Here is a 17975-nt window from a genome sequence, read left to right on the forward strand (position 1 = left end):
AAATTCCAAGCTCTGGACTGCAACTTTGGAATTCCCTGCTCGGATATTTGAGGTCGCACGACCTTCCTCTCTACAGCCTTATCAAAATGTCTCTCAATTGCAGAAAGTTTAATGGAAGATTCACACATTCCATCACACAATGCTTCTTCCCATGCTAAAACCCTTGTGCATATTTCTCTCAATAGATTAAGCATGGCAAACCATTTTTCTTGGGACGAAGAATCGTTCATTGTATTCCCACTCTGATACCAGTTGTTATGATCCTGGATCTAACACAACGATTTTTAGGGAAAAAGAGAAGAATCAAGTAGAAAGGGAAGCTTGAAAACCCTACGTTAGTTAAGGAGAACGCACACCCCTGAGCTCGTTGAGGAGAACTCAAAACCCTTGTTTACTCTAAATCAATACTTGCTTTTTCTCATTACTCTTACCCCTTAAATAGGGTTCACCTTTACAAGGTTCAAGATAAAATATTACAAAAATACCCCTATGACCTATTAATTCTTTAATTGTAATAAAATAAATTAAATTAAAGAAAAACAATTAATTAGGCTCTGCATAACTTAGCAATGTTATTGCATGCATAACAACTAAGCATGTTAAGTTGTGGACCCTAATTAATACCCTAAGTTGAGTTGGTCACGGATTGACCTACGCGGTCAGGTCACCGTGGGGGTTGGAAGGGAGGCAAGAAGCCCCCCTCCCCCACCCGGTCCATGATATATTAACTGTTATTTCATTAAGGGTAGTTTGGGATTTTTACTCTTGTATTACGGTTGCCCTAATTTTCTCTTTATAGTAGAGGGGCACCGCTATTAGGGTTGGATTATTATCATCACCTAGGAGGAACTCGAGTTGCAGCCTGAGAGGTTAGAGAGAAACACATGTATGTGTGCAATTTATCTTGTAAACTATTTCATCTTCATAGTGGATTACTGTAGCGGCAGAAGATTGGATGTAGTCTCACCTTGAGGTGAACCTATATAAATCTTGTTGTGCTTTTTCGTGCTTTTTTTCCTTTCTTTCACAATTATTATTATTGTTCTCGTTAGTTTTGAATTAGGGCATTTAATTCCAAACAAGTGGTATCAAAACTTTGGTTCATGATTGAGAGCAATGGCTAGCGGAGAAAGATCAACACTAGGGATCAACAAGTTTGATGGTATGAATTTTGCGTTATGGAGGATGCATATCTTAGATTATCTATATAGTAAAAATTTGCACGCACCACTTCTAGATATGAAACCAGAAGGTACGAACGATGATGAGTGGAATCTCCTTTATAGACAAGTGTTGGGAGTAGTTCGGTTAACATTGTCGAAGAATATTGCTCACAATGTGGCTTTGGAGAAAACCATAGCGGGGGTGATGAAGATTCTGTTAGACATGTATGAGAAGCCTTCCTCAAATAATAAGGTACATCTCATGAAAAAACTCTGTAGTTTAAAGATGATAAAAAATACATCAGTTGCATCACTTTTGAATGAGTTTAGCACGATTGTCAATTAATTGACATTTGTTCAAATTAAACTTGATGATGAGTTTGTGCTTTAATTCTTTTGGCGTCTTTTCCAAATTGTTGGAAGCCTATGAGGGCTGCAGTCAGCAACTCTGTAGGCAATGGGAAGTTGATCTTTAATGATGTTTGGGATACCATTCTGGTTGAGGAAGTTTGTAGAAAAGACTTCGGAGAATCGTCAACATCTAATTATGCTCTAAGTGTCGATCCTACGGGCAGGAACTTTGAGAAGAATTTCAACAAGGAAAATTGTAGAGTGAAGTCAAGGAATGGAAGAAGCAAGTCCATATTAGGAAGGAATGTTGAGTAGTGGAATTGTGGCCTGGTCACATAAAGAAGAATTGCAGAGCACCGAAGAAGGATAAAAAGAAAAGTAATGTTGTAAATGCAGTGACTGAAGAGGTACAAGACGCTTTACTCTTGTTGGTTGATAGTCCTATAGACTCTTGGGTGTTAGATTCAGGGGCTTCTTTTCACACAATCACACATTGTGAGATCATGGAGAATTATCTTGCTGGAGATCATGGGAAGGTGTATCTTATTGATGGAGAACCTTTGAATATTGTAGGTATTGGTCATTTCAGTTTGAGGAAGTCAAACAGGACAAAGTGGAAAATTCACAAGGTGAGATATGTACCAAAAGCTGATGCGAAATCTGATATCAGGAGCGCAACTTGATGATGAAGCTCATAATGTGACTTTTAATGGTGCTGCTTGAAAAGTTACAAAGGGATCCATGATTGTTGCATGAGGAGTTAAAACTGAAACTCTTTACATGACTTCCAATTGCAAAGACACGGTTGCAATTGCTGATGCTGTTACTGATTCTGACTTGTGGTATTATAGGCTCGGTCACATGAGTAAGAAAGGAGTGAAAGTGCTTCAGTCCAAAGGGAAGCTACCAGGGTTGAAAATTGTAAGTAATAGTTTGTGTGAAGGCCGTATTTTTGGTAAGCAAAAAGGGTTAGCTTTTCTAAGGTTGGAAAGGACCACAAGACAAAAAAATTGGAGATTATGTTTGGTTGTGTCTCCAACACTACAGGCAGCTGTCGTTGACAGCCTCCAAACGTCACAAGCTCTCTCCAAAATATTATGGTCCCTTTCAGGTGATGGACCGCATTGGGACAGTGGCCTACAGATTGCAGCTTCCGCCAAAGGCCAAAATTCACAACGTCTTTCATGTCTCACAGTTAAAGGCCTTCCACGGTGATTCGCCCTGCTGCACACCCCGCTGCCACCACTCCATGAGGGACGTGTACTTTCTGCCCCGGCACAGGTATTACAATCTTGTCGTATTCAGGGTGATTGGGAGATCTTAGTGCAATGGGCTGATGCTGACCCCGGTGACACGACATGGGAGCCATTAGCAGCGTTTCGCACCCTCTACCCATACTTTGAGCTAGAGGACAAGCTCTTTCTCCAAGGGGGGGGGGGGGGGGGGGGGGTGATGTTGTGGACTCCATAGCATCACGAGTTATCCATAGGCATATGAATTAAATTATGTCAATTTACTTTTCATGTAATTTCAATTCGGTTTGGTTTACTTTATTTGGTTTGGTTTAATTTGGGTTGGTTCAGTGTAATGTGGGGTGAACCACTTGACCTAATGGGTCATCTTTGTATTTTCGTCCTCAACCCTATTTAGGGGGACGTGAAGGAAAAGAGAGGCAAGTATTGAGAAAATTATATTTTACAGGTCTGATTCTCCCTCAGAGGTCAAGGTCGGATTCTCCCTTTGAGGTCCAAGGTTGAGCTTCCTCCAAAGCTCCTTCATTCTAAATTGAGTTCCACCATTACTCGTTCAAGAAACAAGGTTTCTCTTCCAACATCAAGATCAACCATGGAGGGAAGAGGGGAAAGAAGGGTGACTCGATCCATGGCAAGGGAAGAACCTAACATCCTAACCCCTCTCAGTTGTGAGAAGCAAGGAGCCATCCCGCTCCTATCCGAGAGCAGCTAGGGCGTCCCAGCCCCTTACCAAGAACAGTAGCCTAGCTACGAAAAGGAGGCTCTTTTCCTCCTAACTGAGAGTAGTAGCTCTCTTACAACGCTAGATTTACCAATCCCATGCCGATGTTATGCAAGCAATAATATTATTATTTTAGTTTTTTCTTTAGTTTACTTTATTTATTTCAGTTTTAGGCCACATGGGTATTTTTGGAATATTTTATTTATAGGGGTATTTTTGTAATATTTTATCTTAAACCCTAATAGGGTGAACCCTATTTAAGAGGTATGAGTAATGAGAAAGGCAAACATGGAAGTATTAAGAATTAGGTTAAATCTAGTGTAAAGAGGTTAGATCCGAGGTTGGGGTTTTCCTCAAAAACCCACATATTCTTTCATCCTCCATTGATCTTCGTCTTCCCCATGTCTTCCTACTAACCCTACGGTAATGCTTGGAAGACCCGTAACCCATGGCAGATTGAAAATCCTCCCAAAGAATCCTTGTGTCAGATCCGAGACCGTAACGACTGTTATCATAGCAGGAACAAAATGGGCTATTCATTTTCCCCAAAAGGATGAATTATTCTGGACGAGGTATATGATTTAATGGAAAAAGTATGCAAAGATATCGGATAAATACGTGCATCGTATGAATCTTCCATTGAAATTGCTGCAATTGAAGTTTCTACAATTCCCATTGAAATCGTTGCAATTGAAGTTACTACAATTAAGAAGGCTGCCACAGTCGACACTGGCTTGGACAGGCAGGAGAAGCAAGCAATCAAAGACCTCTCCGTATCTCCGGTGGTGGCGACCTCCGAATTTTGGGATTCAGAAATTCCAAAAACAAAAGGATATTCAGCATACCCTTCGTTAGAAAATCGGGAATGGGAAATCTCCAAGCAGAAAACTCCAATGACGGCCCCGTCAAAATTGATTTCTAGATCATGGAAATTTGATGAGCAAGACCCTGAACTCCCAAATTCGAAGTCGATATCAACTCCGAAACCAGCCTCAAAACATCCTAAATCGTTGGCACTGGACGATTTGGGGGCGACCTCAACTCCGAAGACCCATGGGCGAAATTTCCGCCCTGTTCGGGGCCGAGTGGATGGAAGACGACCATCGCTCGCCTTCATCGGTGGCCTGGGGGAAGGAGCAACTGTCGACAAGGTTTCCATACTTACCAATGACCGCTATGCTCGGGATCGGCAAGAGGATACCGTAGGGTTCCGATTTCCAAAGACCCGTCGGCGAAATTTCTGCCTTGTTCAGAGCCGTGTGGAGGGAAGACGACCGTCGCCCGCCTTCGTCAGCGCCCTGAGGGAAGGAACAGCTGTCGACAAGATTTCCACACTTACTGACGGCCGCTATGTTCTGGATCGGCTGGAGGATAAGGCCGGATTCCGATTTTTGAAGAATCGTCAGCGAATTTTTTGCCGAAAGAAGAAGATGGGTCAGATTCAAAATTTCCTAAGTTAAGGAAAATTTCATCAGCGCACGACGCTGAGTCGCGCGCCGAACTAGGGTTCCTGAACCGAGTCAACCCAAGTTAACTCGGACCGGGCCAAAAAATAATTAAAAAAATAAAATAAAATTTGGGTGTATAATGGGGGGGTCATAGCTATCGCAGATGCTACTTCGGCACCGGTGGAGACGTCGACATACAGACACTACTTCCAAGCTTGAGGACAAGCTCATCTTCCAAGGGGGGTGTAATGTTATGCACGCAATAACATTATTATTTTAGTGTTTTCTTTAATTTACTTTATTTATTTCAGTTTTAGGCATAGGGGTATTTTTGGAATATTTTATTTATAGGGGTATTTTTGTAATATTTTATCTTAAACCCTAACAGGGTGAACCCTATTTAAGAGGTATTAGTAATGAGAAAGGCAAGCATTGAAGTATTAAGAATTAGGTTAAATCTAGGGTAAAGAGGTTAGATCCAAGGTTAGGGTTTTCCTAAAAAACCCACGTATTCTTTCATCCTCCATTGATCTTCGTCTTCCCCATGTCTTCCTACTACCCCTATGGTAATGCTTGGAAGACCCGTAACCCGTGGCAGATTGAAGATCCTCCCAAAGAATCCTTGTGTCAGATTCAGAACCGTAACAGCTGAGTTACTCGATTTATGACAAGGGACCATAACAAATATCTAAAATGTTGAATTTGTAATTATTTGATTGATTAAATTTTTTTATCATCAAAATATGGATAGGAGTCAACACTCGGTCAATAATGGATTGAATATCCAAAGCCTTTTACTTTTTTTTGGGATCCATCAGAAATGAACATAACAAAGATTGGTAGTACAAGGAGATAATGAGGACAAATTTCTAATTTTAGCCAAGGATTCAAAGTCAGTGATATTGATTTCAGGATTCCATACTATAAAGATCTTCAACTTAGAGTGTTGGAGAGAAGAAGGAAGAAGGAAGAAGACAAGAGGAGAAGAGAAGGAGGAGGGAAGTGAGGATGGCTGGAAGAGAAAGGGAGAGAAGTGGTCAAGTAGATGAGAGGAGAAAGGGAGAGAATTAAGGTTATGGATTATATCCAAACCCTCCCCCGTAGCCTTTATTTATAGATGTCTAGAGTATATAAATTACAGGTGTTGGAAGATGGGCCCAATCCGACACGAACAAGGAAGACCCACATGTCCAAGTGTGTTAGAAGATGGGCTCAAGCCCATATTACCAAGGTAGGCCCACACATCCAAGAGAGGTGGAAGATGGGCTCTAGCTCACAGACCAAGGAGAAGGCCCACATGCCCACACAATGTTTGCATGATGTTAAATAAAAAGTCATCTCATAAATATGGTATTCATGTAATTAGTTTAAGTTTTAGGAGTATTATTATAATATTATATTCTTATTCATCTATAAATTGAGCCTCAGGAGGAGGGTTAGGACAAAAAGTCTATAACCTTTTTCTTCCTCTTGTTTTCTCCCAACATGTCGTCTCCCTTTTTTCCATGAGCTAAATCCGAGTCCTAAAAATCAATATGGTATGAGCATTGATTTTTAGGACTCACAGGTATGGTTTTTAGGATTCCAGAAACTCATATTTATTTCTTTTGCTCATATTTCTACTTAGGTTTCTTTTGATCTTTTTCTACTTGACACGTGCGTCGACCCACACACGGAGCATCTTCTGAATTCGTTCCTCCGTATGGTCTCTGGCCTCTCTCATTTTGCTTCTTCTATGTCTACTTCTGGCTGCCTTTGATTTCATTTAACAACATTTTGTCTTCTTCAGAAAAATCACAACCACTCAGCATAATTGAATCTAGAATTGGGATGAAGAAAGAGTGGCTACGGGTCAAGGACGCATTAGAGGACTAAGAAAAACCAAGGCCGGAAACTACCGTTCAACAAAAAAACACCAATTACCTTCTACACTTCCACCGATTGGTTGGTAATCAAATTCTAAGAGGTCGTCGAGCAAGACTAGTCACTTCTTGAAATTGACGAAATAAATTCCAAGTTAGTGTAGAATCGGAAGGCATAAAAGTTAATTTCAGCTGCGGATTTGGGCGAGAGTTCTAGTTTTTTGGTTCATTGGAAACTGAAGATTTGGTTGATCAGTTGGTCGAGTCATTAAGTGTTCGCTCTTGTTGGTCTTGCATTACTCGTTGTGGTCTCTGGCATTGATCAAGGAGATACGATGTGGTTCGGTGCTGGCAGGGGGAGTTGGTGGAGGAGCTAGAAGAATGTGCCCCATTTGATGTGTTCATTCCTCACTTGCCTGTTTTGAACTCTTCATTGGATTGGATCTTTGGACTTCTCACCGAAAACACCAGACTCCGTTGAGTCATCTTACCGTCTCTACCTCTCTTCTAGTTAACAACAGATTTTGGAAATTACGTCGCTGGCTCGTGTCTTCTGGTCTAGCCTATTTTAGTTGTTGCCTATCTAATTTATGTTAAGTTACTCATTGTTATCTTTGGGAGATAATCTCGATCCACTGATTTCTTGGAAATTCCTCGTATCTGAATATTTCTACTCCCTAATTTTCGTTGAATATCCTTGGTATCCAAGTAAATCTACTTACTTCTGGCCTCTGTTATACGGATTCGAGTTCTAAGTTCTATATGCATGTCTTTTGCAACTCGGCTATATTGGTTTGATATTTGATTCAGCTCGACCCGGTCATTGTGTTCTATTGGATTATTATTTTAAAGTATTGGTAGCTTATTACTTGGTTCCAACACATTATTTGGTGTGAGTTCCTTATTTAGTGATGGACTATCTATGGATTATTTCCTGGGTCATTTTTTTATTAGCATCTTGTAATTACCTTTTTACCCCCTTATTTGGTAGGTTTACTCCTACAATTTGAGAGTCGGTGCCTTGTGATGGGACACCATGATGGAGGAGTATATTATTACACTTCTGAGCAATGCCTATAGACCTATTACCTATAGAGGATAGGAGTGTGCCCAACATCCAACGTGAGTCAAGTCTATTATTCACCCAATAGGTGTTTTTTTAAGCTACCCTAATAAAGTGGGTGGACTCTATGCCCCACAGTAGGGCTACTTTCTCCCTTGTGAAATTGACCAAAAAGTATTTTTTACTATGACCATTTTTTTGGAGTATGGAGTCATGCCTTACGACTAGGAGTGATTTTACTCTCTTACATTTTGCCAGCTAGGTCACTTGGCAAAACAAAAAGAGTCCACCAGCTTGAGGGGGAGTGTTGGATGATATTATGGATTGCCATTTTTTATGGGAATATCTCATGTACATTTGCAGCAAGCTGGGTATTCATAATGTTCTGTCACCCCCAACTTGAGGGGGAGTGTTGGGAGATGGGCCCAAGCCCACACGACCATGGAAGGACCACCTATCCAAGAGCCCATAGGCCCACATAGTGGTGGCATGATGGTAAATAAAGAGTCATCTCATAAAGATGATATTACTGTAATTAGTTCAAGTTTAAGGGGTATTATTATAATATTATAATCTTATTCATCTATAAAGTGAGTCTTATGGGGAGGGTTAGGACAAAAAGTCCATTACCTCTTTCTTCCTCCTGTTTTCTCCCAACATGCCATCTTCCTTTTTCTCCATGAGCTAAATCCATGGAGTCCTGAAAATCAACAACAGGTATACCCTTCACCTTAAAAAGAGTGAAGAAGAGACAAAAAGCATAAGATATTTACAATAATGACATCGAAGCTTGTCTATATCTTTCAACACTCCCCCTCAAGTAGGTGGTGAAAAAACATCTTATATCCCCTGCTTGGAACATGCAATGGAGATAATTTTGGAGTTGACTAACTTTGTGAATATATCAACAAGTTGTCTACGAGTTAAGACATGTTTAAGACTTAGGATTCCTGCTTGCAACTTTTCTCTCACAAAGTGATAGTCGACCTCGATGTGCTTAGTTCTCTTATGAAAAACTAGATTGGAGGCAATGTGGATGGATAAAATGTCTGCTCCTCAAAGTGTGTGACATCACTCAAAATAAACCTTTTTTGAAGAGATGGATTGTAATACACATACCCATTATGAGTACAAAAGTATGTTATGGTCTTGGGGTTAAGTACCTATGCGTTCCGTTCCTAACAGGCTGGTCTTTTGGGTAGTATTGGCTAGGTGGTTAACATTAATGTTAAGCACCTAGCCAATACTACCCAAAAGACCGGTTTGTTAGCAGCGGAAGGCATAGGTATTTAACCCTAGGACCATAACACTTTTTCTCTGGTTGCAAAACTGAACTCGATACGTATCATCCTCTCTATTGCTGCTAACTCATCTTGGTCAGTATATCAGCTCGATGTAAAAAATGCATTTTTAAATGGTGATATACGTGAAGAAATTTATATGGTCCAACCACCAGGATATGTGGTTGAGGGGGAGTCCTTATGTCAGTTAAAGAAATCTTCATATAGGCTTAAACAGTCCCCTCGGGCCTAGTTTGATAAATTCAATCAAGCGCTTCTACGATATGGCTTTCATATGTACTCAGTTGATCACTCAATATATGTTAAAGATACTATCAAAGGGAAGATATTATTTGCCGTGTATGTTGATGATATTATCTTGACTGGGAATGATGCTCATAGTATACAAGAAGTGAAGAATATGATATGTAAAGAGTTCAACACTAAATATTTGGATAAGCTCAAATATTTTCTGGGTAAAGAAGTCCTTCAGTCAAACCATGGAATCATATTTTCTCAAAGAAAATACGTCTTGGATCTTCTTGAAGAAACAGGAATGAAGGGTTGTAGACCAGTTGATACACCTATGGATGTGGATGAAAAATTGTGTGCCACAACTGGAGAAGATGTTGACACTGGAAAATATCAAAAGACTTGTGGGAAAATTGATCTATCTCATAGTAACCAGGCCAGATATATCACATGCTGTGAGCGTGGTAAGTCAATTCATGCACAAACCACAAATTACTCACTGGCAAGCATTGGAGAGAATACTATGATACTTAAAAGGTGCTCCAGGAAGAGGATTTCTATATAAACAACATGGTCACTTCAATATAGAAGGCTTCTCAAATGCAGATTGGGTTGGATCACTCAATGATAGAAAATCTACATCTGGGTATTATACCCTTGTTGGGGGGAACTTGGTCACATGGAAAAGTAAAAAGAAAAATGTGGTTGCAAGATCTACTTTTGAAGCAGAATACTGAGCTATGGCCCACGTTGTAAGTGAACTTTTATGGATAAAGACTGTTCTTATCGAATTGGGATTTTATAAAGGAGGCTCTACGGGCCTACATTGTGATAATCAAGCAGCTATTCACATTACATCAAATCCAGTCTTCCATGAAAGAACTAAACATATTGAAGTGGATTATCATTTTATATGGGAAAAGATTCAAGCAGGAATAATTTCTCTTAAGTATGTTTCATCTCAAGAGCAATTAGCTGATATCCTCACCAAACCGGTTACATCCAAAATTCTATCTTATATAGGTGGCAAGCTGGGTATTTATGATGTATTTTCTCCTCTAGCTTGAGGGGGAGTGTTGGAAGTTGGAAGTTGGGTTTAAGCCCACAAGCTCAAAGCTAGAAGCCCACACGTCAAAGGAGTGGCAAAGTGGTTATTTATGGTATGTTCCATAAGGATGGCATGGAGATGTAAATACATTGTCTTAGTATGTCTTTTATTTTATTGAGTTTTAACCCTAAGGGCTTTGTAATACTATAAATATGAGCATTGGCTAAGAGGTAAAGGATTCAAACATTCTCCTCTCTTTGAGAAAACGTCCAACCTTCCTTGGTCGTGTGGGCTTGGGTCCTATCTTCCAACATGGGTAATATAGGATGCTTCTCTTAAAGATGGCATGAAGGTGTAAATACTTGTCCTTTTTATGTCTCTTCTTTTATAAAGTTGTAGCCCTAAGGGCATTGTATAAGCTACAAATAAAGGCATTGGCTAAAAGGTAGAGCATTGAAGCTCTCTCCTCTCTCCTCTCTCCAAAGTTCGTCCAGCCTCTCTCCTTCCCTTGGTTGGCGCACGTCTCCTTCCTCCTAGTCCAAGCTCTCTCCCTTTCGTAGTTGATCCCTTCTTCCTCTCTTCTCCTTCCTCTTCTTCTTCTTGGATGATTTAAGTCCTCTACATGGGATCCTAAATTATATATGATATCAAAGCAAGGAGTTTAGGATCCCCTTTGATGAAGTATACAAGCAAATATTTATGAAGATCTATCCAAGAATTTATTCATGAAAGGAGTCCAGCCATGAAGAGATAAGTCAATTCTGGTCATTATTTACATATTCTCCTTCTATAAGTTGATATCTTGATTTATGATTTACATCAAGACAATATGAGAAGTTGTGAAGATTAATCTCTTGTGATGTTATAATCTTGATCTTCTTGTAGCTAAATTGAAAGCTTCATCAAGATTGGTCGTTGCTAGTGTTTCACCAAGGTTGATGTGTTGATGAAAATGATTTGCGATTCAGTTACCTACAAGTAACTTGGATCAATTTTCTATGAGTTGGAATTCCAACACATATTATAGTAAGTTCTCTCACACTTGGCACTGTTCATGGGGTCTTGTTATTTTGCTGGATGATCGTCATATGGTTCAAATTCCAGCATCTACTTGCCTTTATTATTCTACTGCCCCTTCTACTTCCTTGAACTCCAACACTTATTTCTTTGAAGTTGGATTGTTCCCATGAGTTGACGAGTTATAAGAGACTGCACTAGCTACTAAGCAACTCAAAATAAAATTGTGATTCTTAAGTGTTTGGCCACAATTTTTTTTTGAGTTTTGATTAAGGCATAAGGGTTTAAATCTATCATCTTTTTTAAAGGATATAAGAGGAATTGATTGATTTTTGGTTGATGTCTCCACTCGACATAAGAACAAATTCTTTGATGATTTAGTGCCTACTTTTTCGGAAAAAAAATCTATATCTCTCTTTGTAAATGCCTGATTTGGTCCACGGATCTTCCAAGTTGCATTAGTGGATTTTTTTTAGATGCCCTTTACAATTGATCTTGGTGTGGTTTAAGCATTTGATTTTCTTCATCTTGGAGATTGGACATACAAGTAGTAAGAGTGATATACTCTGAATTACTACTATCCCCTTGAGGGGCCTCTCCAATTATCTTAGCTGGTCACAATCGGTATGACGGGTTCTCCTTACTCGTGATCTTCTCAGTCACTTAAACAAACCTTCTCCTCCAATTGATGAATAAGATGTAGCCTACCTCTAAGTGGGTTAAAAATGATAATTTGGTTATTAGTTGGCTCATAAATAGCATGGAAGAACATGTAGCCAACAATGTGGTCCGCTTGGAAACAACCAAGGATATTTGGGACACATGTGCTAATTTATACTCTTTCATGGCCTCTTTGAAAAATTATTAGATGTCTTACAAAATATGCTGAATTCTAAGCAAGGGGATAATTTCTTGGCCTGGCTTCAGGGACTTCTTCAAGAATGGAAGATCACTTAATCGTACTCAAAAGATATTGCGGTTCAAGAAAGGCAATGGGAGGCCTTGGCAACAACCATTTGTTTGATGAATATCATGACATGTCTTTTGGTTGCTAAAATCCAACTCCATAGCTCATCCACACTTTCATCCTTTGATGAAATCAATGTTACGTTGCTATGGATCTCTGACCCATCTTCTACTACTACCTCCCTTATTGATGCTCCATCAGCCATGTACTCCTGTAATAGGGGTACATCATCCTCCAACCACGGACGTGGTAGAAATTTTAGAGGGGGGCGCACAAGATGTGGTAGAATGGGTCCTACCCATTCATGCACTGAGTCTCGCATATGCACCTACTGTAGTGGTCAGAACCACCTTGCGGAAAACTGTTGGAAGCTTCATGGCAAGCCTGATTGGGCCATGGCTAACACAACCTCCGTTCATGTTGGCTGATTCCCAATCCAGAAAAATGACTCTTACTGCTGAAGACTATCCACATTTCAAAAGATGAAGTCCCTTATGGAGTCCTCCCTTCAACCGGTACCTACCACTGCTACCACCATTGCTTCAAGTATGCTTTCTTCCTCTTCCTCTTCCTCCTCTTGGATCATAGACTTCGGGGCCTCCGAACACCTGTCAGGTAACAAACACATGCTTCATTCCTTATCTCCATGTTTTCCTAATAAATTTGTTACTATTTCCAATAGTACCCAAACCAAAGTACTTGGCAAGGGTTCCTCATCTGTCACATCTTCTATCCCTCTTCAAGATGTCTTATTTGTCCCTCAATTTCCTTTAAATTTGCTTTTGATTAGCCAAATCACAAAAAATCTGAATTGCTTTGTTACCTTCTCTCCCTCTTCTTGTACAATTCAGTATCCAACTATGAAACTGGTGATTGGTGGCGGCCATGAAAAAGGGGGTTGTACTACTTCAACCTTCCTCCATTAGCTACCTTATCATCCACTACATCCGAGGCACAACTTTAGGACAACCAGCTTGGCCATCCTTCTACACCTTCCCTTCATCATTTACTTCCTTCACTAAAATCTCTCTCTACTTTTAATTGTGAGGTTTGTCAATTAAGTAAACATCATAGGAGTACATATTCTCCTCGCCTTACAACTACAAGTAATGCTCCTTTTTCTTTAATACACTCTAATGTATGGGGACCTTTGTATGTCTCTAATATTTCTCATGTTAAAAACTTTGTTACATTTGTTGATGATTTTACCTGGTTCACGTGGTTATATCTCTTTAAAGAATGATCTGAAATACTTACTATCTTTAAAATCTTTCATGCTATGGTGTTAACTCAATTTGGCAAAAGAATTCAAATCCTTAGGTTTGATAACGCCAAGGAATACTTGTCTAGTGTGTTTCAATCATTTTGTGAGGGTAATTGGCTTATCCATCAAACATCGTGTGCCTATACCCCTCAACAGAATGGTGTTACTGAAAGAAAGAATCGTCAACTTCTAGATGTTGCTTGGGGCTTCCTCTACTCCATGAAGGTACCTTACTTTTATTGTCCTCATGCTATACTTATGACCTATTTTCTTATCAATAGGTTACCTTCAGTTTTTCTTAGTCATAAAACTCCTTACTCTGTATTATTTCCTTGTGAAGACCCCCTTTTCTCTTCCCCTCAAGTTTTTTGGCCATACATGGTTTGTCCATGTCACATCTCCACAAAAGAGTAAACTTGCTCCTCGTTCTATGAAGTGTATTTTCTTGGGGTACTATTGCACCCAAAAAGGGTATGTCTGTTACAATCCTACCCTTCGCAGGATGCTTGTATCTTGGGATGTGACCTTCTTTGGGGACACCTCATTCTACTCCTCGAATGGTGCTCCTCTAGGTTTGTCATTTTCTCCTATAACTCCTTGTCCACTTTTTCCCTTCAATGTTGATATTAGTCAACCCCCTGAAGCACCGACCAACACCTCACTTGTGGATTTTTCTTATCTACCCAAGGTAAGTCCATACCCTCCTATGTTTAGTCTAAAATTTGATACTCGGCCTATTGCTTTAAGAAAGGAACGCCGTTCCTGTACTACTTCTCACCCTATATCCAACTTTATGTCTCACCATTGTTTGTCTTTCACTTGCTCTCTGTTCCTTGCATCTCTTTCTTCCAATTCAATTCCGTAGTCCTTTCATGAGGCCCTGCAACATCCAGGATGGAAGGTGGCTATGGATGAAGAAATGCATGCCTTATATGAGAATCAAACTTGGTACTTAGCACAGCTCCAAAAACAAAAAAAACAGTCGGTTGTAAATGGATGTTTTTTGGTTAAACATAACCTGGATGGGTCAATTACTCGTCTTAAAGCCCAACTCAATGCTAAAGGATACACTCAGTGTTATGGAGTGGATTATGTAGGAGACCTTTTCTCCCGTTGCCAACTTAAATTATATACGTATCCTATTATCTCTTCCTGCTAACTCATCATTGCCCGTATATCAACTCAATGTAAAGAATACCGTCTTAAATGGGGATATCTATGAGGACATTTATATGGTTCAACCACCTGGTTATGTGGTTGAGAGGGAGTCTGTATGCTGGTTTCAAAAGTCCTTATATGGGTTTAAACATTCCCCTCGGCCCTGGTTTGAAAAACTTTAGCCAAGCAACACTACTGTTTGGCTTTCATTGGTGCACAGTAGATCATTCGGTATACTATAAAGATACCTCAAAATAAAAAATATTATTGGTTGTATATATTGATGACATTATCTTAATCGATGATGATGCACATAGCATAGAAGAGGTAAACTAAAAATCTGGGATTGCTTAATTATTTTTTGGGCATAGAAGTTCTTCAATCCAAACATGGGAAAATATTGTCTCAACAAAAGTATATTTTGGAACTCCTCGAAGCAATATGAATGAAGAGTTATTGACCAGTTGACACACCTATAGATACAAATATAAAATTATGTGCAACGACTGGAGAAGATATTGATATTGGTAAATGTCAAAGACTTGTGGGCAAACTAATCTACCTCACGGTAACTAGACCAGACATATCATATGTTGTAAGTGTGGTGAGTTAGTACATGCATAAACCACAACTTACCCACTGGCAGACCTTAGAGAGAATATTACAATACTTAAAAGGAGCTCCAAGAAGAGGATTACTTTATAAAAATCTTGGCCCCTTCAACATGGAAGGTTTCTCAAATGCAAATTGGGTTGGATCACCTAATGATAGGAAGTCTACGTCAGAATATTGTACTCTTGCTGGAGGAAACTTGGTTACATGGAGAAGTAAGAAGCAAAATGTGATTGCAAGTTCATACACAGAAGTAGAATTTAGAGCTATGACCCACACAGTTAGTGAACTCCTATGTATCAGGACCCTTCTTACCGAATTAGGATTTTATAAAGGAGGTCCCATGAATCTACACTATGATAACCAAATAGCCATTCATATTACTTCAAACCCTATCTTCCAGGAAAGGACCAAACACATTGAGGTGGATTGCCACTTTATACAGGAGAATTTCAAGCGGGTATAATCTCCCTCAAACATGTTTCATCACAAGAGCAAGTACCATATATCCTAACTACAACAGTTACATCTAAAATCCTATCCTTTATATGTGGCAAGTTGTGTATCTATGATGTTTTTTCTCCTCCAACTTGAGGGGGAGTGTTAGAAGATGGGCTCAAGCATACAAGTCCAAGGCAAGGAAGCCCACACGTCTAAGTGATGGCATATGGGTAATATCGAATATTTCTCATAAAGATTGCATGAAGGTGTAAATACTTGTCCTTTTTATGTCTCTTATTTTATAAAGTTGTAGCCATAATGGCATTGTAAAATATATAAATAAAGGCATTGGCTAAGAGATAGAGCATTGAAGCTTTCTCCTCCTTTCTCCAAAGTTCATCCAACCTCCCTCCTTCCCTTGGTCGGTGCACCTCTCCTTCCTCCTAGACCAATCTCTCTCCCTTTTGTAGTTGATCCCTTCTTCCTCTCTTCTCCTTCCTCTTCTTCTTTTTAGTTGATCTAAGTCCTCTACATGGGATCCTAAATTCTAAATTCAAGCTAGTGAATCAAGATAATAGAGCCCCCCTCTTTCACAGTTTCCACCAATAACTTGCTTTGTCTTCAGATCCTGAAGATCACAAGAAGTCAAAGAAAAGGTGATGGAAGAGCTAATTTTTTTTTTGAGTTGAGTGATAGATAAAAGGTTTAATGAAAACTCACAAACAAAAAGAATATCTTTTAAATGAAGAGTAGATGTAGCAAATATGGACCCCACCCCACATACCTTGGTTTGGAATCTATCTGCTATAAAAACAAAATTGTCAATCAAACAAGGGGATAAAGAACTTAGGATGGTACGATTACATGTTAAGTGCTCAGAGGCCCCAAATTCAATGATCTGGGATGGACAAGTAGCTAAAACCATACCTATTATAGAAGTAGCAGCAATAGGAAAAATCTTTTTGGAGGTGGCCTAGTTATTTGTATAAGCCATCAGACGCTTTATCTTCTAAAGTAGTGGAAAATATTCCACAAAGATAGCCTTCTTGCCTCTGGTGTTCTTAAGAGCTATCATAGTGCTGAACTTGTGAAAAAACCGAACTCCCCTTTGGTTTAAAAATAGTATATACTAAGCTGACAATAGTCAATGAATAATAATCCAAGGTAATCAATATGAGGATTGTCTTGTTCAACACCAATGTCTCCATCAAAGAGACATAATATCAGCTTCTATAATTAGCCAAGGCCCGAGTTACACTTATGCAACAAGAAGTATCGACAAATAATACTGCATGGCAGCAAATAACATATTACAGTCCTTAAGTGTAAAGGACTTATGTCACGAGAGGGTTGAACCATGGTGAACCATGTTGAAACGAAGCAGAACCGAGAGTAAGGGGGTCACAAGAGCAAGAAACTTGATACTTGTGTGAAGAGCTCGCCAGTGTTGATGATTTAAACAAAGGACCAAAGAGCTTAATATTTGAAAGGTGACATAATAATAATCAATTCCTTTAATAAACTTCGTCATGTTTGGCACAGTTTGGACCAAGCCAAACCAGTATTAGAACCTTTAGAGCAAGGGAGAAGGCTCACCGTCTTCACACCAAACTAATACCAGGCTCGAGAGCATAATAGGCAAAGTAATAATGTCAAGAGATCTTCAAAACAAAATCCTTTTCAATCTGACTTTCAATCAGAATATCTTGCCATAGATGCCAATTTAATTAAGAAATGATAAATCAGGAATGATCTATTTAGGAAATCTGTTAGAATCCAGGATAAGAGAGTATCTTATCTTGACAAATATACTTCCTTTGATTCAAGGAAAATTTCTTGAAATACATGATCCTTCCCTAATTCTGTGATGCATAAATCATAAACTTCCAAGGATATGTAAAGATGATTTCCTAGTTTAACAATGATAAGTTTCCAAGAGCAGATGATACCAAAGTGTTGAAACCATTGCGCTAAAAGGCTCAAACCTGTTAGAAAAGCACAATAGGTAAATCTACAAGGACTGCCCCGGTCGATATAAATATCTCAACACTCCCCCGCATGGGACAACCCTTGAA

The sequence above is a fragment of the Aristolochia californica genome, unplaced genomic scaffold (genome assembly GCF_029961685.1).
Source record: "Aristolochia californica isolate CCGP_79_NKW_82.1479 unplaced genomic scaffold, dmAriCali1.0.hap1 SCAF_2, whole genome shotgun sequence".
In the NCBI taxonomy this organism is placed as follows: domain Eukaryota; kingdom Viridiplantae; phylum Streptophyta; class Magnoliopsida; order Piperales; family Aristolochiaceae; genus Aristolochia; species Aristolochia californica.